The 24109-nt window shown below is 41.5% G+C and overlaps 1 protein-coding gene and 1 long non-coding RNA gene across 3 annotated transcripts in view; both read right to left on the reverse strand.

Moving 5' to 3' along the window:
- Nucleotides 1-24109, reverse strand: part of Fbxl17 (F-box and leucine-rich repeat protein 17) — a 458236-nt gene that overhangs the window by 251963 nt on the left and 182164 nt on the right. The window lies entirely within an intron of this gene.
- 4930405O22Rik (RIKEN cDNA 4930405O22 gene) lies at nucleotides 7535-15062 on the reverse strand. The gene is made up of 4 exons (NR_130176.1): nucleotides 14956-15062; nucleotides 10576-10842; nucleotides 7824-8227; nucleotides 7535-7712 (listed from the first exon to the last, which is right to left on the reverse strand). It is a non-coding gene; the product is annotated as an RIKEN cDNA 4930405O22 gene (long non-coding RNA).

A 24109-nucleotide genomic window follows, 5' to 3' on the forward strand; every position in this document is an offset into this window, starting at 1 on the left:
CATGGAAGGAGTTACAGAGACAAAGTTTGGAGCTGAGCCAAAAGGATGGACCATCTAGAGACTGCCATATCCAGGGATCCATCCCATAATTAGCCTCCAAACGATGACACCATTGCATACACTAGGAAGCGTTTGCTGCAAGGACCCTGATATAGCTGTCTCTTGTGAGACTAGGCAGGGGCCTAGCAAACACATAAGTGGATGCTCACAGTCAGCTATTGGATGGATCACAGGGCCCCCAATGGAGGAGCTAGAGAAAGTATCCAAGGAGCTAAAGAGACCTGCAACCCTGTAGGTGCAACATTATGAACTAACCAGTACCCCGGAGCTCTTGACTCTAGCTGCATATGTATCAAAAGATGGCCTAGTCGGCCATCACTGGAAAGAGAGGCCCATTGGACTTGCAAACTTTATATGCCCCAGTACAGGGGAATGCCAGGGCCAAAAAAATGGGAATGGGTGGGTAGGGAAGTGGAAGGGGGGGGGGGACTTTTGGGATAGCATTGGAAATGTAATTGAGGAAAATATGTAATTATATATATATATATATATATATATATATATAGCCAGAAGATTAGAACAGATTGTCAGGGTTAGTTTGAGGTCAAGCAGAGCAATTCAGTGAGAAGCTGAGAAGAGTCAGACTGAATCGGTCAGGTAGGAGGGGAGTTTGGGCCAGAACAACTGAATTGAACCAGCTAGTCAGAGTTGAGATATAAGCTAGAAAGGGTATGTTTATTCAGCAGCAAGCCTGAGACAACATTTACAACTGGTCAATAAGAGTTACATTTACACTAAGCTAATAGGCACTGTTTGATAATGCCTGAGTGAAGCAGGAATGAGCCCTTTCCAGTCCACAGAGGTGCTTGAATACTTGGAGAGCTTTCTGTCAGGTACGTAAGGCTGCTTTGTGAGGGACTATAAGTGTTTTAGAAAATTAAACATACTGGAAAGGCTCAGTTTGAAATAGAAATAAATTTTGGGAAAACTCTGCTAATTAAAAGTCAAAATCTGCCATAACTAGATAGCCTCTGTGCTTGGCACAATAAGGGTGACTCCCTTCATTAGCAGGGCTTCTGCTTCTCTGACACTGTGTGAGGAATTCTAAGCCCCACATATGCCTCTACCTGAGGAATGCCATATAACCTCAATTAGATTACAGGATCAATGTAATCTGGAAGAAAAATTTAAAAGCTGGCTAATATGAATGTCCTTAGAAATTCCCATATGCCTTATTAAAAGTTTGTAAGAAGTCACATAATTTTTTGAACAAAAAGGTTTCACTTGTCTGTTTTCAATAAAGGAACTTAATTTATGCTCATCAACATCTTACAGAATAGATGTTACAGAGAACAGCTTGGAAACTGCTATATCACATAGTTATCAGATCCTCTGCAGGATGCTGGGCACCATAAGTAATGAAAACAGCTACAGGTGAGAGAAATTTGCATCAGTGTGTACCACACAACACTTGACAAACAGGCGACCTGAAGAAGATGGGACATTGTGCCCATGGCATTTCCAAGGTCTACAGACTATCTGCATCTACCTTCCTCTGAATCATACTATAGTCTTTCCTCTTAAAACCCCAGGCATGCACATGGACTGCGTGGATATCTGAAGTCCTGAAGCTTCCAAATCCAGATCTCTAATTCCAACTTCTGTCACTGAGTATCGCAGCCTCACCCATCTTCATGCACTTAAAGTTGAACATGTCCAAAGTTGAGCTCATTCTTATCAAAAAAATGATAATCTCCAATTTTCTACCAAGTTCCATTTTCTCGGGTGATTAAGCCAAAAATCAGAAGAAGTTCTAGAATCTCAAGTCTCCAGGTCTCACATCACGAATACTGAGAAACACCCGAATGGTCCTAGAATTCATGTTGTTCTTTTCACTCCCATGTTTATTACTGACATTCAAGATGCCATTATTTTCTCTATAACAAACACTGCAACCTCCTATAGCCAGATGTCCTGGTTCTCATCTCTCCCTCAATGCCTTGTAGGTGGTGGTTTTTTTTTAATGACTCTATTAGAAACCATAGGCTTTACCTTTGTATAATTGCTTTACATCCTAGCTGAGGTCCCTTGCTCTGGTCCCTACTTCTATCTCTAGAGCTCTCACTGACTCCAAACTCCAAATTTAAGCTGTGAGCCAAACACACCCAACATCTTGCACTTTCTAAAATGTAAACATCATTCAGATCTGTCTTTAAATTATGTTGTCCTTATTTGAACACCCTTGTTATTCTCTTCTTCCAAAGACACTCCTCATATCTTCCTCTGTAGAACACCCTCTGCACTTGTCTCTTACTGCATTTTATCTATATGGACAAGTAAAATGCCACACTGTTGTGTAGTCCACCAAGCCTGGGCTGCATAGGTTATTTACTGTCTAATTAAATTCTTTAAACATCTAGCATGACCCCTAAGTTGAACCAATGACTCTAAAATGTTTAGGCATTGTTTTCGTTTGTTTCTTGTCTTACTTCTCTGATATATGCATAACCTCTCTTTTCTCCCCTGTGGGGTTTTTTTTTTTTTCCTTTTCCTTCTTTCTTCTACTTCCTCCCATTACCTCTTCTTAATGATAAAATTTAGATGAATTCATTCAATCTTTTCTACTTATTTCTACAATTAAGGCAGAAAATACAGCCAAGTTTCAAAAGTCTTAATTACAGACTGTTTCTTTCCTCTTGATCACAAGCCCACATGTCTGAAGACTGTGACGGACTGAAGGATATCAGCTGCTTTCTGATGGTCAGGCTGGGAGTGTAGTCTTTCTTCCCCTACAGAGAAGACTGAGCCCACTCAACACATATATACCCACCACCCACTCAGTAGAAGCCAGGCCAGCTGAGGCCTGGCAGAACCAGTCCAGCCAGCAGGCTTCCACCACAGTCAAACACTCTATAACTGGGATAGTTTGCTGATCATGGGATGAGCTTCCTAATCGCCCTCTCTGTGATGAATTATTTGAATTTAAAGAATTCTTTGGGTTGTATTCATTCATTCGTTTCCTTCCACTTGCTTCTTGCTTCCTCCCTGTCTCCAAATCTTTCCTGCCTTAGGAGCAAGCTATTGTTTTCTGTTTTATTTATGTGTTGCATATGTATTCTGCATATAGTGTAAATTCAAAGAGCACATGGGTTCTGAAAGAAAATATTCTAGGACTGAGATTTCCCCAACTTATATATTAATATCTTCAACAACTTACTGAGTTAATGGATTTTATGAGGCCAGTCTCAGGTAAATGCAAAAGAAGGCATAAGTATACATAAATTCAAGGGACTATGACATTCTAGCCAACCCTATCACTCTTGTTAAGTGCCCAGGGTAAAAACTTACAAGGTCAAATGGGAAGAGCCTGCCTGACCCTGGTGTGGATAATCATGTCCTGAGGTTGTGCGTGGGGAACGCCACTAATCCCAAATCACCAAGCTTATTCTCATCAGAACCGGGAATAAATTAAGCTCTGAGGGGAATGGAAGGTGCTCTTCTCCCCAGGAAGAACCAGGGCTCCATGAGAGGGCACAGCACCTGCCTTGGGCATGTCAGGTGGCCAGCCAGCTGTGAAGCTCTTCCTAGCCTTTCTCAGTTGGAAGCAGCATAATAGGGCCATTGTTAACTCTGAGAAACCAAGACCCTCAACTTCAGAAAGAAGTTTATTTTCTTCTCACCAAAGACTAAGTGAGGGAAGTTCTGGAATACAGAGCTAACAGAATTAACAAAATTACATCATTCATATTTTTGTCAATTAAATAAAAACATCTAATACTCTAATGAAGAAGCATTGCCTAGTAAGTTGTTTCTCAAATTAATCATTGTACAGGAAGCTCTAAGTAATAAAGTATGGCCAGCATAGTGTGTTTATTTTGAAATTAATTGATCCCCTCTGTTATAATAATAAAAGCCACTCCTTACTGTTTCAATATGTTTTCAAGTTAATTCTAGTTACCAAACTTTACAAATTAGCGCATGACTAGATTCCCTTGGTGTTACTATCCAGGAAACAGAGGGAAATGGGAAGAGGCAGCCACTGACTGCAAGCGTGGCTTCATCGGGTCCTGGCGTCGCTCTTGCTTCTAATTGTGCCCCTGTCATTAAGCCTCTGTATTGTTAGCATATGCTGCACCACACTATCTGTGTTGGTTTTACAATTAACATTCATGTACCCTTCATTTCCTTCCAAAAGCAGTGGGGGAGATGGGGGTGGCTGACACAGGAGCAGCATCTTAACGCTTCCTGCGGGTACAGGAGGGTAGACACTACCCTGCTCCAGTCCCTCGGCCTTTGGAACAAAGAGGTTGATCAACATTGCTGTGCCAGCCTACAGGGTCGGTTAGGCAGACATGTGCTCGGTTCATAGAGAGCAACACAGCTACGACCTTCACGGCTTTCTGAATTTGTGTTTCTTCAAAAACAGCATTACCATAAATTTGGTAAGTTTAGCCCATCCACCAATGAGTTAGGTTTGACTTGGTAAGGTTCTCTTTTGAAATGCTTTCCTACGTGGGGGTCGTTTTTTAAATAAAGTTGTGGTTACAGAGGGAAAGAAACAACCTTAAAAGACTGATACATAAATAAGCATAGCTTAAATTCAGATTCGAAAGCATCCCACATTATTCAAGGTGAGTTACATCAAATAAATTCATGTGCTTAATTTCACCTTTGTAAAATTTGGCTTCAATTTTGACCACGGCCTTTACTGACTAAGATATTTCATGGAAGAGAAAAAAAATTTTATTATATGTAACATAAAGAGCAGTCCTGTGGCTGGAATGTGTGCTTGGGTGTTACTAACAATTAAGAACAACTGGGAATATACCTCAGGTGCTGCACTACTAGCCTAGCATTCACAAGGCTCTTGGGGTTTAATCGTTAGCACAATCAAAATATTCAGATCATGAAATCACAGCAACAGAGAGAAAAACAAACTTGTAAGCTAAGTATGTCATTCAAAGGTTTCCTCAGTATATCTTTAAAGCCTCAGATGGCATCTGGGGTACAACAGCACTCGGGTAATGAAAAAATAAATCTATCATCACAACTGTCCTGTGTCTTTAAAATGAGAACATAAACCAAAACAAAAAGCACTCCCCAAAGCTTCTCAGACTAAAGGATGTAAGCCGAGCTCCCTCCCCATGGTTGCAGCTTTTAAATAAAGCAGCACGTTATTAGGAGGCTCCTCTTAGGGAGGGAATATGACTCATAGCTACACACCTTCCATCCATATTCACCTGGGGTCACTCCCCAGCAGTACAAAAGATATTTTCATCAATGTACTTTAACAACAGGATGTAAGAAGTGATTATGAAGAATACACATATTCCACCCCACATAGGAAGATCGAAATGCAATTGTGAAAGGCTGTCTTTCTAAGCTATGCGTAAATAGTTCCCATAGACTTTAGTAATAAGACTTAGTGTACAAATGAAATAGCCTCATGAATTAGTAGATGTAAAATGTGTCTACGTATTAAAAGTCATCTTTCTCTCTCCTCTTCCCTCTCTCCCTTGTGTTGTACATTGTGTGAAGATGTGTCTCTGCTCTTCCTTGCCTGCCTAAGGCACCGTCTGATTGGTTAAACTAAGAAGCCTATGATCTATAGCAAATGGGAAAATAGTAAGGTGGGGCTTCTGGGCAGAGAAAGGAACTCTGGGAAAGAAAGAGGCACTAGAGATTTGCCACCGAGACTTGGAGGAAATCAGAAACTAAGCTAATTAACGTGGCAGATATAAAATAGTATAAACGGACTAAAGCAAGGTAAGAGCTAGTTGGAGACAAGCATAAGTGTAGTCTTAAAGTTTTCAAAACCTACTTTTAATAAGAGTTCTTAAATGTTTTAACCTCCCTGCAATCCCCCCCCCCCCCCACCCCAGAGTGTAAAAACAAAGTTAGTACAATATGGGAGATGTGGACCTGTTTAGGGATTGTTCTTTGGAGCAAATCCAATCTGCGCTGTCAAGAAATCAGCAGTTCAGCTCACAGGAATCAGCAGAGGCAGCTCAATCCACTTGCAAACACTCCACAAACACACTAGCAGTCAATCCTACCATCCTACCAGTTCTGCAGAGTCAGGATAGCAAACAGGAATCACCCACAGTGGCCCAGCCCAGCAAAAACAGCCAGGCCTCAGCCAAACCGGCAGGAGTCAGCAGGAGCTGCCAGGACCAGCAGGGACACCAGGAGACATTCTGTGCCTTTCCTCTCTTAAAGAAGTAAAGATCAGCAAAGACGGAGATGTGAGACTAAGAAGTGCTGCAAGCCTTCTATCATTGTCCAGTGAGTCGTATTTATACTCCCTCCCAACATCACATGTCCTCCCACAGATCTTGCCTCAACACATGAGTCTGTCTTAGCAAAACTCCACATGAGTGTGTATCAGCTGACATCACTCTGCCGACCGACCTGAATCTAGGGAAGCAGCAAGAGGCCCCAAAAGGCCACCAGAAGGGTTTTGGTGAGTTTCTCTCTATGGCATCACCGGAAGAGGAGCTCACCAACACAATGTAAGCTGAACCAATGCATGTATGTCTTTAGTGAAGAATAGAGAGGCAGAGCAAAGCAAAACAATGTTCAAGGTGCCAGTGAGGTCATATTTATATTCCTTCATCATGTGTTCTTTCCTGTGTTTGCTTAGCAAAACATCCTTTCACCTGTGTCCACTTCAGGGGAACACTCCTTCACGTGTCTGCCCCAGTAAAACTCCATCTGACACAACTGACTTTCCAAAGAAATCAAGAGCTTCCACTTCTCCTAAGCTAAGGACAAATGCAATGTAAATAAGTATAAGCCTCCACATCATTATCTGGGAGCTGGGGAAGGCAGAGAAAGGTCCACAGTTATGCCCTCCCCTCCTTCTTTGCAGAGACAGGGTCTCCCTGGGGAGTGCATGCCGGCTTGGACTACTGAGCTCCTGTATCTGCTTTCTGAGTACTGGGGTTGCAGGAATGTGCCTCCGTGCCCAGCTCTTCATTTCCCTAAGGATGCTGAGAGAAGGTAATTTATTGCTCGGTACTTTTAACAGTCCTCATCTGAACCTTCTACATCTCTCTGGTTGGTTCTTCCAACCCCACCCACTGGAAGAAGGATGGAGTCAAATCGGTAAATCCTAAGATTGACTTTGAAAGGCAATGAAATACTATTCTCTTATTATAAAATCATACTTTGAAAATATATCAGTTCTTTAGGATAAAAACAGTAACAGCATAATAATAAGTACTTAAATTGACTTCCTAGGCAGTAAGTACCACACTATACTGAATAGTGCATATCATCAATTATAATTGTATATTGTTCATATTATTTATAAAACAATATCTTAGGAAGACATGTACATATATATATATATATACGTATACACATATACATATGTATATATAGAATAATCTTTACACAATGTCTCTGAAGTAGACACTATCTTTGCCTCCATTTTAAATAAGAGAAAATTTAGTCATAAAAAGTTAAATACCTAGCAAACAGTCCATGACTAATTTGTAAAAGAGACAAGATTCACATTCAGACAGTCTGTGTCCTGACTCCATTTTATTGATAACTATACTGTACTTCAAGTCGGTAGTTTTCTAGCGAAAGCGCACGAGGCAGGTGCATTGCTTCCTGATGCAAAGGTCAGTACTTGAGGCATACTTCAAAAAGTCCTCTATTAATGTTCCTTAAGAGATCCACCTAAAATGTTTTTAGGAATGAGACTACACGAATACAAAGAAAAGAAACAATAAAAGAAATCTTTACGGAGACATTCCTGATTGGAAGCCAGCATTTAAAACCTACACCAGTTGCATATTAATACAAAGACACACCTTTACAATAAATATGCGCAGTCACCGAGGAAATGGAACAGCACTGGCCATGATGCCCACTGCAGCCAGCATTAGAGAAACCGCCCACAGAGCTGCTCAGGAAACCCTGCCCCTTAGCACTCACACAGAGCTGCCTCTCCTTCTTCTAACCTCTCCTAAGATAAGTGCTACAGATTTGTCTTAAACACTGGATGCTTCAAGTCATATGGAGGTTAACTGTCAGCTAATAATATGAAGAGACATCTATACTAATTATTACATGAATCCACGGGGGTTTTATATTATATGAGGTGTATCAGAAGAAGAGCAAAGTGGCAGAAATATTCCATTTCAGTTCCAAACATGTGCACTGCTCGGGCTTTGACCTTGCCTTCTATTTAATTCTTCCAAGCGCCAACTTCTTCCTGTGTAAAATAAGGAGGCAGACAGCATAAACCCTACTGTTCCTCAACGTTTAAAAAGTCTACACCTGAGCAAATGAGTCTGAATATTAAAGAGCCGACATGATTACAGGTATTTGGGCCCTGCAGTGACTAAAATGGCGTACTACAATAAATAATGCTACTGAAAAGCATTCCACTTTGACTCAAAAGCCTGCGCTTTATTAGGAATGCGACCCAGCTACTAAGCAAATACCTGTACACCGAAAATATTTTTACAGCAAGCATAAACAGTTTGACAGTAATTTGTATCATTCTCACGGGAAAATAACTTCTCCAATCTCATCTTTCTAGTCTGTGTAGCAGTGCCAATTTATAGGCATATAAAATTTGAAATCTCTTCTGTGCATCAATTATAACTTACACAGCTCCCTGAGCAGCATTTAAAAAGCAAAGAAGTGCAAACAATATTCTGCTTGCTGACATAGTAAAAAATTTAGCTAACATTGCGTTAGAACTTCACAATTTAACTGCAATCAAATATCCTCTTTTTGAGAAAAGAGAACAACTATGGTACTAGGTTAGGAGCGATTTAAATTCCACCTCTGACTAACCTGTACCTCCAGTTGTCTGGCTTCTCACCTAAGCCAAAAGCAAGGAGGTGAGAAACAGCTGGCAATCATTCCCTCCTAGATTACCGGGTAAGAAGATGCGAAACGCCTATACTTTATTTATCTATTTGTTACAAATACATTTCAATTCACAGATCTACAAACAATAAGAAAAACAGGATCTAACATAGGATGCATAAGTGGTCTTGACTCCTTAGGTTATTTCCTGCCTGGAGTACTCAGAAAGGAGAGAGAAATCTGTGTAAAATAAACTGCAAGTCCGTGAAATTTCCTAACAAATCAATACAGGAAATCACAAAACAAATAGTGCATGCTAATTTGCATTTAACTTAGGAAAGAAACTTTCTAGACGGGTTATTTAGAATCTATGTGTAACTCCAGTACTCGCTGAGGGAACAGAAGCCATAGAACGTAATGAAACCATACAGACCATCCACGCAGCCGGTTGGAAATGACCATGGTAGCTTTTTAAGGCTATGCTAAGACATTCTGGTTGATATTTGCATATAGCAGTCATCATTGTAACTTCAGTCTGGTCCAAGTTTATACATGTAAGGAGAAGACCCTTTCTAAACTAAGTGGACAGTGACTTAAGACCCTATGGTATCATTCAAAAAACGCCTAAAGCCAGGAACTAGAAATTAGGTTTCCTTTATCCAAACATGATCTTTTGTTTCCCTGAGACATGGGGCCAACTGAAATGCCACCTGTATTCTCTTGCAGTCCAAAAGGTCCAAAGAGTCAACATAAATTCTGAAAGCCCACAAGTATAAAAATCCTATTTCTCAACTCCCTAATTTTAGATGGCTCTGATGGAATGGGGCTTGGAGAATTCCCCTACAGCAATCACAGCAGTGCCTAGAGAGGCAGAGGCAGCAGCTTCTGGGCAGCTGTAGACCAGAGATAGTATGAGGGCGCCGTGCTGATGGAGCATGGCTTGACCACAGTACACAGCAAAATTTAGCTTCCAATTCCATCAGTTCAGAAATCAGGTTGAGGGGGGCACTTTGGGCCCTTAGGCTAGAACTTGGCGTGGGAGATAGCAGCCCAAGGGCGGTTTTTCTTAGGGACTATTTGGGGGTTCTGTAGGGGGACTCAAGGTAAGATTTGTTCACATCTCTCTTCACATGCCAGACTTGGTCTCCTGTGTTAGATCACTAAGGATTCTTTAAACGTAGCTAATAAAGAAATAAATCTGAAACCTTCACCCAATTTAAATCGAACTATATTTACTTCAGATTAACAGTGATTTTTTAATAACTTTCTAGGTGGCTAGACCACTACAAGAAACTGCTAGCTTGTATTTTTACCAACAGTCATGGGTAATTTTATGTGTGTGTATGTGCATCACTGATTCTTATATATAGCAGTGGGCTAGCTGCAGGCCTATTTCCTAAGTCAGAGGAAGAGTGTTGAGAGCTTTACAGTCAAGGCACGGTATTTTACATTACCAGGGCTAGTATGGTCTTTGGCTTACTCAAAGGTTCATTAGCAAATAATAAGAATGATGAAGAAGGAGGAGGAGGAGGAGGAGAAGAGCAGGAGGATGAAAAGGAAGAAGACGGTGATGACACCATCACTACGACCTCATTATTCTCTTTAATGTTCACAGATGACATGTTACAAACATGGAGGGAGTCCAGTGCAGTTCTGGACTTACTCAGCTTGCTATCACGTGTTTTGTTTACTTACTAACTTGCTTACACTAATAGATTAATAAAAGCAAATTCAAAGTGTTACCTCTTGGGCTGCATTCTCCTGAGGTTCAAGCCAAGGGCTACAGGCAGGCCACGAATGAGTTCTGATAGCCAACATCTTCAATGCTGACTACATTGTTACTGAGTTGCTGCGAGCATCCTGTGCAAAGCTATACAAGGGTCCAGAATGGCCTCCTGTTCTGCCTTACTCAGGTGAGTGAAAGGTGAGGCAGGACATACTAGAAATGGGCTGTAGAGGCGCCTAAGATCTTAAGCATTGCTGTCCCAAGACAGAGAGGCTCCCAAAGTCCTGAAGAAGATAAACAAGGAAGACTTAGGACTGTTGGGAATAAATGGGGAAATTCTATAAAAAGTATTATAGAGTATCTGACACTTTAAAAATTCTGTTTAAAAAAATGCAGGAAATGTGTGCATTAGAAAATGTAGTTTTTAATGTTTTAAGTTATTTATTTTAATAAAACCAAATGAATAAAAAAGAAACAAATTAAAGATGATTTTTGAAAATGCAATGTATAAATCCTTCTACACAGTGAGAAATGTTTGTGTAAATAGCCCTCCTGGGACTTTCAAAAGGATCACCAGTTTTCATCAAACAATAATTATTTTCTCTGCTTTAACAATTATTAAGACCTTCTCTTTATTGTATGATTATGCCTAAGCCATAATTATCTAGCTATGATGCTGTTTTCACTGTGTTTCTAGCTGAACAGGAAGCCATGGTTTATGCTCTTCATTGCAGACACTTTACTACTGCAATCATGAGTCTGCTTCACAGCTAACACACACACGCACACACACACACACACACACACATACGTGCAAGCAAGAAAGGAGGCAGTAAAATAGATTAAAAGTGAAAGGGTTAATATGTCAACAATAATTTGTCACCTTGTTATAACTTGCCCCTTGGCACAACAACCACCCTCCTCCCCACCTCGCCCCTCAAAAAATCCCTTACCACAACCCTTTGGGGGGCTCGCCATGAATGCAGGTTAAAAACTAAAAATCAACACGGGTCTGTCTACAGAGCTCAGCTAAACATCATGTAACAATCTATACGACAATTCCATTTCAGGCAGGTTTTAATGTTTAATGAGAGATAGATTGCTCAACACTGGCTAAGGAAACCAACTGTAAAACACAAGGGACTATAGCTACCAATGCATATTTTCATGTGCCAACAGTAGGAACAGGAGCCTTCTGATACTCTACATAACTTCACTGGGAGCACCTGGGTATTAAAGTATCGGCAATATAAGAACACAAAATCAAATTCAATTATTACTTTTATGTTCATAGTGTATAGGAATTCTTTCCCTATCTAACTAAATGGAATTTTTTAGTTGACATGATTTTTAAGGTACAATTGAAGCTTAGGAAAACTGCATTCTCAGAGAACTGCATAAAAACGGCTAACATTTAAAACAAACAAACAAACAAACAAAACCTCACTCAACAATCTTGATGACTGTTAGTAGAAATTTTTAGCTTAAGTCTATTCTTTCAACTCTAAGCAATCAATCTACTTTTATGCACCCTGGCAGAGCACACAAGCTAGGAAAGAGAGAACCTAAAGAAAGGCTCTGTTAGCACCGTTTTCTCATGAACTAGGATTTCACCAATTTGTTCTGGGGTTGCATAGGCTGTCAAGTACTCAGAAATCAATGTCGTGTATTCACTGCTGTCAGTCACAGGGTGACAGTGGTGTAAATTAAGGGAAGGCATCTTCAAGCAGAGTTCCATACACTTATTTCTAAGGAATCCATTTTGCAGACTGATTTATGCTCTTAAAATAGACATCCTACCAGTGTCTGTCGAGACTCTCACAGGTATGGAATTGTCTAATTGAGTATCATTTTCTTTTATAATCAAAGTATGTTCCCATTTAGCTTCAATCACTTGTAGCTTTAATTTTAATATTTTCTATACAGCAAAAATGAGTCAAAAGACTTCAGGAATAGTCCCGAATAACATTATTTATTTAAATCTGTCTCTACTGAGATGAAAATTACTGAGTAAAAATATGTCATAACCCCTGAGAATACAGCAAACAGCACCCCTGAAGTAGTAATTCATTACCATGATAGATTGCTAAGGCTTTCCTAAGCCCAGAATGCAACAAAGGTTTTCCAAACAAGTGAAATAGTGACTGACTAGAAAATTATACTCTTTTAAATACAAAATAACCTTGTTACAGTTTTTGTATAAGGTTTTTTAAGAACGTGTTGCCCCTCTCTTTATCCATATTTCCCCGATAACCTAAGAAAGTGATCAAAAGCACAGTCAATACAAATTCTGTTAAGGTCACATAAAAAGCCCACTCTCGTGGTGGCTTCCTAAAATAACAGTACTACAGGAGAGACTTCTGCTTAGAAGGAAGTATAATTATACCTAAACTGTTGATTTCTCATGTTTGCTTTAAGGCTTTGTCCTTTATTTTATATAAACACATGATAAATGGAGCTTGCTTTTGACTTATGGTTTTATTATGGCTAAGAAAAAAAATACTGAAAAGGATTTGGGGTAAGTCAAAACTGGGATTTTTATTTTAGAAATGTATGAAAAAATTAAAAAGCTATCATAGGCACACATAAAATGCATTCTAACCTCAGAATTACAAGCATTAAAATGATCAAAACAAACAACAACAAAATCCCATGTCTTCCTACTTTAGGAGTTTACTAAGAGCAGAATTTAAAAAAAAACAAAATCCTTAATATTTGCATGAGATCCTACAATTTGTGGAGATTTCTTAAAACTACAATCGAATGACTATCAAGCCTCTGGTGACATGCCAAGAGCTAAGTGCATACAGATTCAATTTAAATGGAAAAAAAAAAAAAAAAAACCTGTGAAAGATTTAAACCAAGTAATAATATGTCAGTGAGTGAATGCATACACTCACACACAGATGAACACAAACCCATATAGGCAAGTATGAACACTCATACTGTACACGTACACACACACACACACACACACACACACACACACACACACACACACACACACGAGGGATGGTGTCGAGTTCACTCATAGACATTTTCTGTTTGTCAAGCCAGTAAAGAACATCCCTCCATGGCCTCTGCATCAGCTCCTGCTTCCTGACCTGCTCCAGTTCCAGTCCTGACTTCCTTTAGTGATTAACAGCAATGTGGAAATGTAAGCTGAATAAACCCTTTCCTCCCCAACTTGCTTCTTGGTCATGATGTTTGTGCAGGAATAGAAACCCTAACTAAGACAGTCATGTAAGAGGTAAATCAACTGTGGTGGGAGATCTATTCCAAAGTGTAGCTGCCAATATGTCAGCCCATAAGAACCACCAGTGTGCAGCCCCTCAGGCTTGTCCTTATTGGGGTGTGACTCCAGTGGTGTACCTGCCTATGAGCTGACTGGAGGACTCTGGAGTGTGCAGCTTGGCAGTGACTTGCCCGTGTTTCTTTAAACGATCTTCCACTCACCAAGCAAGCCTTGGACAGGAACCCTGACTTTGGTCCGTCAGCACCTTCCCCATCTGGTGTAAATACAAGTTGATGGGAATAGGCAGGGAGAAATGCTAACATTCATCTAATACCCAAGAAGCTATTTTTGATATTCAATAATACCATCTTATCTTTTAAACTACGGGTAATAAAAGCTAAAAGCCAGAGTGATCACAAGTCTACTACTTATAGTCTTGTGAACTGACTGCAACCTGAATTTTCTACAGACCAAATACAAGGTTAATCAAGGAAAGTCTTGAAATGTCTTTTCATTTTTAAGGGAAGATCTTTTTTTTTTTTTTTTCAGTGTAATCTATCCCCAAAACACTCAGCTTTATTCTATGGATACTGGTTATGTGTGTGTGCCGTATCGCAGCTGAGGGCAACCTAGGGCTGGAGTTTTTACAGTGATGGGTGCTGAGGATCAACTGGTGCTTTCTTTTGCAAAGTTGGAAGAGCCTCCTCCTTGCTCTTTGCCTCCACGTGGGAACCTGCTACTTATCTCTTCAGACACAGGACCCACAAGCCGTGTGCTTTACAAACGGGCGCGATCACCTGCCGGTACCCACGCCTGAGAGGAGGGTGGCATGGCACCAGAGAGAAAGCTGCCATACACGATAAGTGCACACTGATGAGATTACCTAATTATTGCAGAGCTTATCACTGCCCAGCAAGGATCTGCTCCAGAAAATGCACTGCTCTTACAAAGCCTGCACCGCACACCAAAGTCCTGATGTACATTTAGAAGACAAAGTTTCCAGGCAGACATTTCAGTAACGTGCTTTGTCCTCACAATAAACGCTTCAGTATGTCCACATATACTTTTATTTCGGACATAGGGAATTCAAATACAGTGGTAAAGTAGAAAACCACATTTAACTCTGGTCCAGAGAGAATTGGAGGAGATAAGTTGAAATTACCCGTGTCTAAACTCCTGATGATCCAGATCAGAACCCATACATTATTAGAACTAATTATGGTGGTGTCCTTCCTTGTTCAGCTCACATTTGGGACATCAAGCTGGTGAGACTTTCTGAATGTGGCTTCTGCTGTTACTAGGAGATTACTATGCAGTCTATGACATCACCAAGCAGTCTCACAGCAAACCCCTGATCCTCTGGCTCCTACTCTTTCTACTCTCCTCTTCTGTAAGAGGTGATTGCAGAAAGCAGTGAATGAGAAAGATGGTCTGCCCAGAGAAGAGCGCACCAACTGGGTGTCCGGTTTCAAATAATCAGCCCTGAAAACAGACAGTGAAGGAACACTGTACAGACCAAACAGCTAACATTTAGGAATGTATGTGTGGGCAATAAAAAAACTGGTGAAAGCAGAGACCCCTGTGGAGTGAAGTACTTGGGAGGGTTTGCGGGGGAGGAAAGAAAAGATAGAAATGTAATTGTACTATAATCAGAAAAATAAACTATTTGTGGGTTTGGGGAGATGGCTTGGTGAATAACATGCTTGTTGTGCAGAATGAACACCTGCACTGGGATCCCCACAACCCACATTAAAAAACTGATCATGGCCACACATACACACATACACACATACACAATAACCTCAAAAGTGTGGCTGTGTGCGCTCACTGTAAGTTCAGTGATGAGGCCAGCTCGTCTTAATTACAATTCCTACTGACGTGATGAAGCACCGTGACCAAAGCAACTCCAAAAGGAAAGGATTTATTTGGCTTACATATCCCCAGTCACAGTCCATTGATAGAAGCCAAGGCAAAACTCAAACTGGGCAGGAACCTGGAGGCAGGAGCTGATGCAGAGGCCATGGGGAATGCTGCTTACTGGGTTGCTTCCCCTGGCTTGCTCAGCCTGCTTTCTTATAGAATCCAGGGATGGTACCACCCACAATTGGCTCAGCACTGCCACATCAATCACTAATTAAGAAAATGCCCTGTAATCATGCCTACAGCCTGAACTTATGAAGGTATTTACTCAATTAAAGTTCTCTTCCCTCAGATGACTCTAGCTTGTGTCAAGTTGACATAAAACTATCGACTATAGCACCCAAAGTCCTCCTCTGTACTTTATAGTGATACACAGAGATGTGTTGTCCTACCCCCACACAGGCACATGGGTGTGCACACCTACCCACATACAGCACAAAATCTGACTGCTTGATTTTTTGTTTTTGTTTTTGTTTTTTAATTTTAAGGTAATCGTATTTTTTTCCTAGAATATTTCTGCTGCTTTTATGCAATTCCTCAAAACAGCTTCCTGAATGTTGACATTTATAAGTGCAACTCAAAAGGACAGGTCTGGTGGCACAATGAGATGCCACTCAGTAATTTTTCTGAAGTTTGCTAAATGAGGGAGGGCATCAAGCAGACAAGGGTTTAGGGAGGTCAGATGGGAAGGATGTGTCTCCCCCAAAAACTGTGCAACTGGCCGTCTTGCCAAGGTCTGGCTCGTCCCTTGCTGACTTTAATGTGAGTACAGGTACATACTGCCTGCAGAACCTAAAGACCTGTTTTACATATAGATGGGTGTGGCTTATTCCATGAGAAATTTAGAGAACATGCTCAAAAATTGAGATTAAACCCAAAATATTAAAATCTGCATATATGAAACTTTTAAAAATCAATGTGACACAAAGAAAATGTACTTAGCAATATTCCACTTAGAAAATGCTATCCATGGTTATACAACCAGATATACAAACATGAAGAAAATGCAAAAATGGCATGACTTCTCAGTCTCAATATAAGGCAAAAAGCACCAACTGCCAGGGGAAACTAACTGCCACATCCCGTTAGGGGATCAAACTATAATTGGGTAATAAAAAAAAAAAAAAGAGCTAAAAGAGGGGCCTTGGGTGACTGGGACTTCAGTACAAAAGTTTATTTTATCATCACATGCCCCAAGTGTCCTGTCTTCTACTCAGGTAAAGTGACTGGTGCAGTGTGAGGAATGCTAAGCTCCTCCTATTTCTACCTCACTGTTAAGAACTTGTGGGCAGCTCCATGCTGAAGAAATAAGACACTCACCTGACTGTAGCTACTGACTGCTAAAGTTGTTTAACAGCCACAGTGTGCTCTGGTTAAAACCTAACCGTACGCTCTTACTCTCTGGCCTCTCTTGCCTCCTCTTGCCCTGCCCCCTCCCCATTCTCTTCCCCTTATTTTTCTTTATGTTCATAATAAGCCACTTTAGATCTACTTTAGATTATTTGGTAATAATTGGCATCAGACAAGAGGATACAATCAAAAGAAAATTGATGACTAGAACTCATTGCTGTGCCCGATGGAACTCGAGAGTGTTCAGAAAGAACAAAGACAAACTGCTGTGATACCTGTGATGTGTGCATGGTATAAAAATGGCCGAAGTAATGGACACAATGAGAACATCAAGTTGACCATCCCAAAGGGAAAACTGGTCAATGTGAGGTTCCATGAAGCGGGCCACACGAAGAAACCGAGGGAAGAACTGCCTCAGATGTGTTGCCTTCTGAAGACGGAGCATGTGTCTCCCTTCCAACTGAGAAATCTTTCATACTTAAGTGAAGTGATACCATGAAAACAAGGGTGTTTACAGGCACAAACAGGTGCGGCCAGCCTTACAAGCACATTGTATATCGGCATATGTGGACGGCAGGAGAGAGAGCCGGGGGCCTAGGTAGTGATGGTATACAATATTGAAGTGCCTAAGAATGTTCCAAATAGTAAACAAGTTATGTCCATTTAGAGACACAACACTTGCCAAGTGTAGAGTTGCTCCACTATTCTGTCATCCACGAATGTGAATTTATGGAATTTGATAGCTGTCTTATACAATCCTGGTTCATTCTCATGGGTAGCTGCCGAGCTCTGCTGGAGGAGATGAACAGAGCCATGGCCGGGTGCCATGGCAGTTTTATGCCTTCCAAGTGCAAAAGCACTCAGTGGCTCTACCTTCTGCCCTCAGCTCCCTCTGCCACTTCCCACAGGGCTTCCAAATTCTAGCTCCTGACACAGGCAACACAAGTCCTTCTCTGCCTCAGGCTTTTAACTCACAACTTGATTAGCTTCAAAGAACAATTAAGGGGCATCAGGCCAGTGCTCTCGCAGCTTCCTGTTCTCCACAGAAGCTGGATGCATAATCAGCCCATCGCCATCATGGAGCATGAGAACATCTCTTCTCCTCCAGGCTAATGCTTCCTGACAGGCCCTTACTCCTAAGCATACCCCCAGTTCCATCGCTCCCCAAATCTCCTCTTCTCCTTACACACTGAACTGTCAGTTTCACATCTCCATTGCCTCGGCCTCTGAACACCTTCAAGTCTCTCACACTCTAAAGAGTGAAGCAAAACAAAGCTAGGACTGTCGCCTATGCTAAGTGGCATAACGCCAAGGTTTAAGTGCCTCCCTGGCTCCCAAGAGTCATGGCTCTCTGATGCTTCTGGAACCGTCTTAAAATGGTCTCTTCCTTCGGTTTCACTTAACATGCCTCTCCCTGAAGCTCTGAAAACTCATTTTCTTCATTATGTCCACTTCCTGTACCCAGTCCTTATCAACGGTGCTTCTTAGGGGTGTATCCAGACACTCAGGCATCAGTCCTGAGAACACATCCAATCAAGGTACTAACAGTCTAACAGATGGATGAGTGGGTGGATGGATGGATGCTTAAATATATGTACACATGCATACATACTTTGTCTTAAAGTCTGGCTCAAATTTATCACTCAATTTCTATATCTACAGTTAAGTAGCAAGCAGATGCAAATTTAACGGTATACCTGTCCCCAGATCAAGATGGCTTCCCTCCTCATTCAGTGTGACAACTGCTTGGCTACACACATGAGAAACTACAGCTGTGTTTTCTGACTCCTATAGCAAATCACTAATTGTATCTTCTGCCCACCTGGTCAACTCCTTACTTCCAGGGTTCTCTATTTCTGACATAAATTTCAACGTTATCATCTCCTGCCTGGACAGTGTCCCCATATCCCTAAGCCCATATCCCTAAGCCCAACCCACTTCTCCCAGCTGCCTCTCCCTTGCTGGCTCTCCTCTGTTCAGCACTGTGTGCAGACCTACTGCTCTCCACCTCTGCTGTGTCTTCCCTTACCCTGTGTGCTCTTTAATAGTAAGTTCTGTTCTTCCATAGAGTGGACTCCCTCCCAGTCCATCTTCCAGAACACACCCTCTGTGGCACAGCAGGACAAACTTCAGGTCCCAGTCACAGTGTCTTCCCTGCTGAGTAAAAGTGCCTTGGGTTCCTCTGCCTGCTTGTTCCACCACACACAGACCTAGGAGCTTGGCAGGTTCCTTTAACATTTGCCAGAATGGTTAGACCTTGTAGACTTCCTGAAATTCTCCAAACATGACAAAAAAAGACTATGTGTGCTTTATGACGCCAGAATCTAAACCATATTCATGCCTCTGTAGGAGACAACCAATGTTTCTACTTAATAAAATTCAAATAAAGCACACAGAAATCTTTCTATCCAGTAACTGTCCCACACATCAACATGACTTCTACTTCTAAAACCAGACCCAGTCAAGTTTGCTCAACAAGTAATTTGAAGTTACGGAGGCTCCTCAGAGTATTTCTAAACATTTCTGGACCATGGTGTCAGCTGCCCAAACTCCTGTCTCTAGTCACTTTCTACTATCTGCCCTCAAACTACAGACTGCAAAGCCAACAGAGTCTACACTGTGGAGAGCCTCCAGGCATGCACACTCAGTCTGCATTCACTCTGCCCCCAGGGGAAACAGCCCTCAGCCCTAAAGCTACTGCTCAGACATCACTCCTCTCTGAAGCGGGTCTGACCTCCCCACTCCCATCGGAGGCTGTGCTGACTAACCTGCCTTCTGGCTTATTCCAACGGCTCTTCGGAGTTGCAAAGCCTTGTGAGTTTTGATTATGTGCCAAGAATGTGCTTCTTTCTGCTCCTAGGACCTCGGCTCCTCAGAACGGGGGCTGATATATTTATCGTTCAAACTCTGGCACTTACATGTTCACATGCTAGTAGGATGAGCAAGGGGATAATCATACAAACACAAAAATACAAACACAGTCTTGTTCCAACTGGCACCAACTTACCTGCACTTAAAATAGCCTTTCTCCGGCGTTCTTGCAGGTCTTGCTGCCACTTTAGGAACTAAAAATAAAGCTGCATTCAAAATGCAATTATTTTGAATTCGTTGTTTTGCTTTTCCTACAATCTTGTTGTTGTTGTTGTTGTTGTTGCACACAGTAACTTTTCAAAGGCTGTCTAGGGAAATTTTCCCACTTCCAACAAAGAAGCTTCTTAAAAGCTGGCTAACGACTTAAATCTTAGCTATGTGGCCTCAGTGATAAGGCACAGGGCAGATCGCTGCACCCAAGTCTGCAGGTGCTCCCTGCCTTCATCCTCTTAAGCAGCTCCACTTGGATCACAAGCACTCTTTCTTTGGTACAAAGATGCTATGTGTTTCTCAGTAAAGATCAGTCTGACTTTATTCCTCCTCAAGTTTTTGTAAGTAGCAGTAATAAGTAATACTAATAATCACAGCATTTAAAAATAATTGGAAACAAGGAACATCACAGGGGAAAATGCTGACTAGGGAGTAGAGAGGATTTCTTTGAAACTGTGAGACCCCTAGTAAAACGAATTCTAGTGCTCAATGAACAAATATGACACTGGAGATATGCACAGACTCATTCCGATTCTAAACACACTCTCCTGTGACTGTGTCATCATGACAGCATTCACATACACATACAAAGAACGCACAGTTGATACATTGGTTCACTGGCACGGGTGCTTTATTGAGAATAAGACATGTAACCCAAATGCCTCCTCAAGGCCAGGCTCCTTAAAGTAATCACTCAGACGGAATGAATCAAACCTATCTTCTGATGGCACGCTCATCTCTTCTACATATTTTTACTACCTGCACCAAAATTCCCATCCTTGTCTTATCAAGATAAATACTTAAGTATATTTTGAAGCCCAGATAGCTCTAGCAGTCAAAGTCTGGGATCTCTCCTGGAAGTGAGTGAAGGCACTTCCTTCTGTGTGTGAACTTGCTTTCTATATGGGGCAGGAGGACAGGAGAGGAGGTGGGCAGAGGGGCAGGTGAGAAGGAGGGCAGGAGGGTAAGTGGGCAGGTGGGAAGGAGGGTAGGCAGGTAGGCTGGAAGGCACAACAATTTTCTGAGGCACAGTCTGATCCTGTCAATGGCTACTTTTGCAAGTTGTCTCCATATGAATTTTGGGCAGAAAAAAATATACAGCATAAAGTCTTAAAATTCTCAAAAGCTAGTACAGCTATTGAGTAGCTGGGGAGACAGTAACAAAAACCCCCAAATTAATGGAAATAACTTCAGATTAAAAAGCATAGAACACAGAATTACCTTATCTACCGCTTTTAGGAAACAAGCCTCCAACTTGTGTTTCTCAGAGAACAGCAGAACCACTGAGCTGTGGCACCTTAGGAAACCACTCCTTGTTCTGTATTTCTCTGGCATTTGTACCAAACAAAAATAAGAACCAAAAGCAAAATAAAAGGCTTTCCATTTCAGAACTTCTGAAATAGGAAAAAAAAAAAAACGGTTTCCTTCCACAGTACATAGCAAACCCTCCAAGAGTTACTGCACCTGCTCCCAGAGAGGGCAAGGCTGGCAGGATGCTTAATAAACTCCTTCTGTATAGACTGAAAATGACATAGGAAGTGGGCTTGAGCTCACAGACGGACACACACACACACACACACACACACACGCACACATACACACACGCATACACACACACACATACACACACATGCACACATACACACACACACACACACACATGCACGCACGCACACACACACACACACACACACACACACACACGGAAGCATTTTTCTAACATTAAAATATCCTCGTTAACTCATTTTGTCAATCAGAGGAAGCAATTTTCCACGGCTAAAAATATTTTAAATCTGATATAAGAATAAAATTATATTAAAATGCCATGATGCATGGGCTTGGTAACTGGCCAAGGGTAGATGCAGACTTCTGCAGATTTCTCTTTCAAAGATAATACCAAGAATTCCAACATTTCTAATTCATAGTCAATTGCTGTAGGCACAAAGCTGTTCCTAGTAATCCTGTCCTGACAACGTATTTTAAACTATTCCACAAACCCTGCTTAAACAGTATGTCTAATGGGCTCTACGTGCTTTTTCTTATCAGAAATTTCTTTAACACATATAATGTACTGAAATTCTCTAAGTAAATGAATTCAAAACCTGACTGACACTGACAAAAATATATATTAGTTGGTCTATTCCACCGTGAGAGCCCAGTAAAATAAAGCCTCACTCTGAATATTCACATCTAATAAAAATAAACACAATTAACAATTCAAGTAAATTAGACTTTCACACTGGTCACTGTTAATTTGCCTATATTTTAAAAAACAAATGTGGTAGAAAAGAGTAACACTTTAAATGCATTGTTTTAATCCACACTCACGAGCACCAAGAAATAATGGCACCAAAGAAAACAGCTGTTTCATTATCAGAGTTTCAAAGATACTTTTAATTAAATAGTAAAATAAGGCCCACTTTTCTGTAAACTGGCATATTCTAGTTAATCACACTTGTCAATGAGGGACTATAATTTGTGATTTTTAAAATGGATCTGAAGCTTGTGAGGGTTGTGTGCATAGTTCAGTAGCTAGAAGCTTCTGTAGGAAACATGAAGACGCCATTCAGTCCCTACAAAGAGGCTGCAGGGGAGGTGGTGGTGAGGGTGGGGCTGAGAAAGCTGTCCTTGTCAGACAAATGATACAAAACAGTTCAATACATGCAAGTAAGTATCACAAGGTAACAACAAACAGAGCTGCATTCTACAGAGACAAGAGTCCTGGAGCACTTGACACTCAGGACTGTTAGAGGAGACAGAAACTTCAAGTATATTAACCATTGTCAAGATGCCGCTGTTTGTTCTGCTCCCCAAAGCGGGCTTTACATTCCCACACGAACTAACAGCAACTCACAGAGCAGTCTTTCCTTTTGCATTGTCTTACTTTCATCGGCGAGCACATAAAAATCTTATAGTGTTTGCTATGGAAAACTCAAGGATACGAAGTAAGTTATATTTTAGGTTCCAATTCTACAAATATGAAGTTTATCATGTGGGCAATAATAACATTTGAAAAACAAAAACAAAAACAAAAAACAAAACAAAACAAAAATTACTTAAGAGGTCAGGCAGCTTTACAAAGCTACTTGAAATGGGAATCGTAGGCCCCTCCATTATTAGTATGCAAAGGGACTCCTTGGCTCAGGGAGGAATGGAGTTAAAGCCTTCCTTCGTTGCCTACTATAAACACGCAACTCAATTTAGAAGCAACCACCATCAACCCTAGGGAAAAAGGGCACAGATGTGGCAGTCACATTTTCAGACTTAGGGTCACAGCCTGTACCCCAAAGAGCTCCGTTTGGCCTCCATCCTCAACGAACCACTTGGACTGCCAGAGAAAAGCAGAAGGTGGAGCTTGCCTCGGCTGTGGCAGAGGGAAGAGGGAGGAGCAGATGGAGGACTCGAGCCCAGGGTCAGGGCTCTAACAGGAAGGAGAGGAGGTTTTAGAGCAATGCATAACTGAGCAGCCAGGGCACAGCCTGCAGCCCTCCTAGGAACTGCTCAGTTTCCCTACACAGCAGACTGACAGGCGGTGAGCCTTTCTTCAGGAGACAAGCTCCATCTCTGCTTGCCCCAGGGCTTTCTTCTCCCAGTAGAGGTTTCCTAGGGAGATATCAGTTTCTTGGGATCTGCTGCTTCAGTAGTGTAAAGGGCGCACACTGTTCCTTTAGAATATGTACACTCTTCCCAGGCAGGCTGCTCAAGGGAACTGAGAGACAGTGCGTGCTGAGTGAGCACCAGAGTTCAGCCACATCTTAAAGTCTCCATTAAGCTGTCACCTCTTTGGTGCACAGAGTGGTGGGGGACTTGGAAATCCTCAGATGGAGGTTAACTTAATCCCAGGCCCCTAGGATGACTCTGGCTACCCTGACTATTCTGTTCCCACCAGCACATGCCACTATCATCCTCAGGCAAGTGTCCCTCGCCTCCTATGGTTCCTGCAGCTCTATGCCTACTCTAGCGCT

The sequence above is a fragment of the Mus musculus genome, chromosome 17, assembly GCF_000001635.26.
Source record: "Mus musculus strain C57BL/6J chromosome 17, GRCm38.p6 C57BL/6J".
NCBI classification, from domain to species: Eukaryota; Metazoa; Chordata; class Mammalia; order Rodentia; family Muridae; genus Mus; species Mus musculus.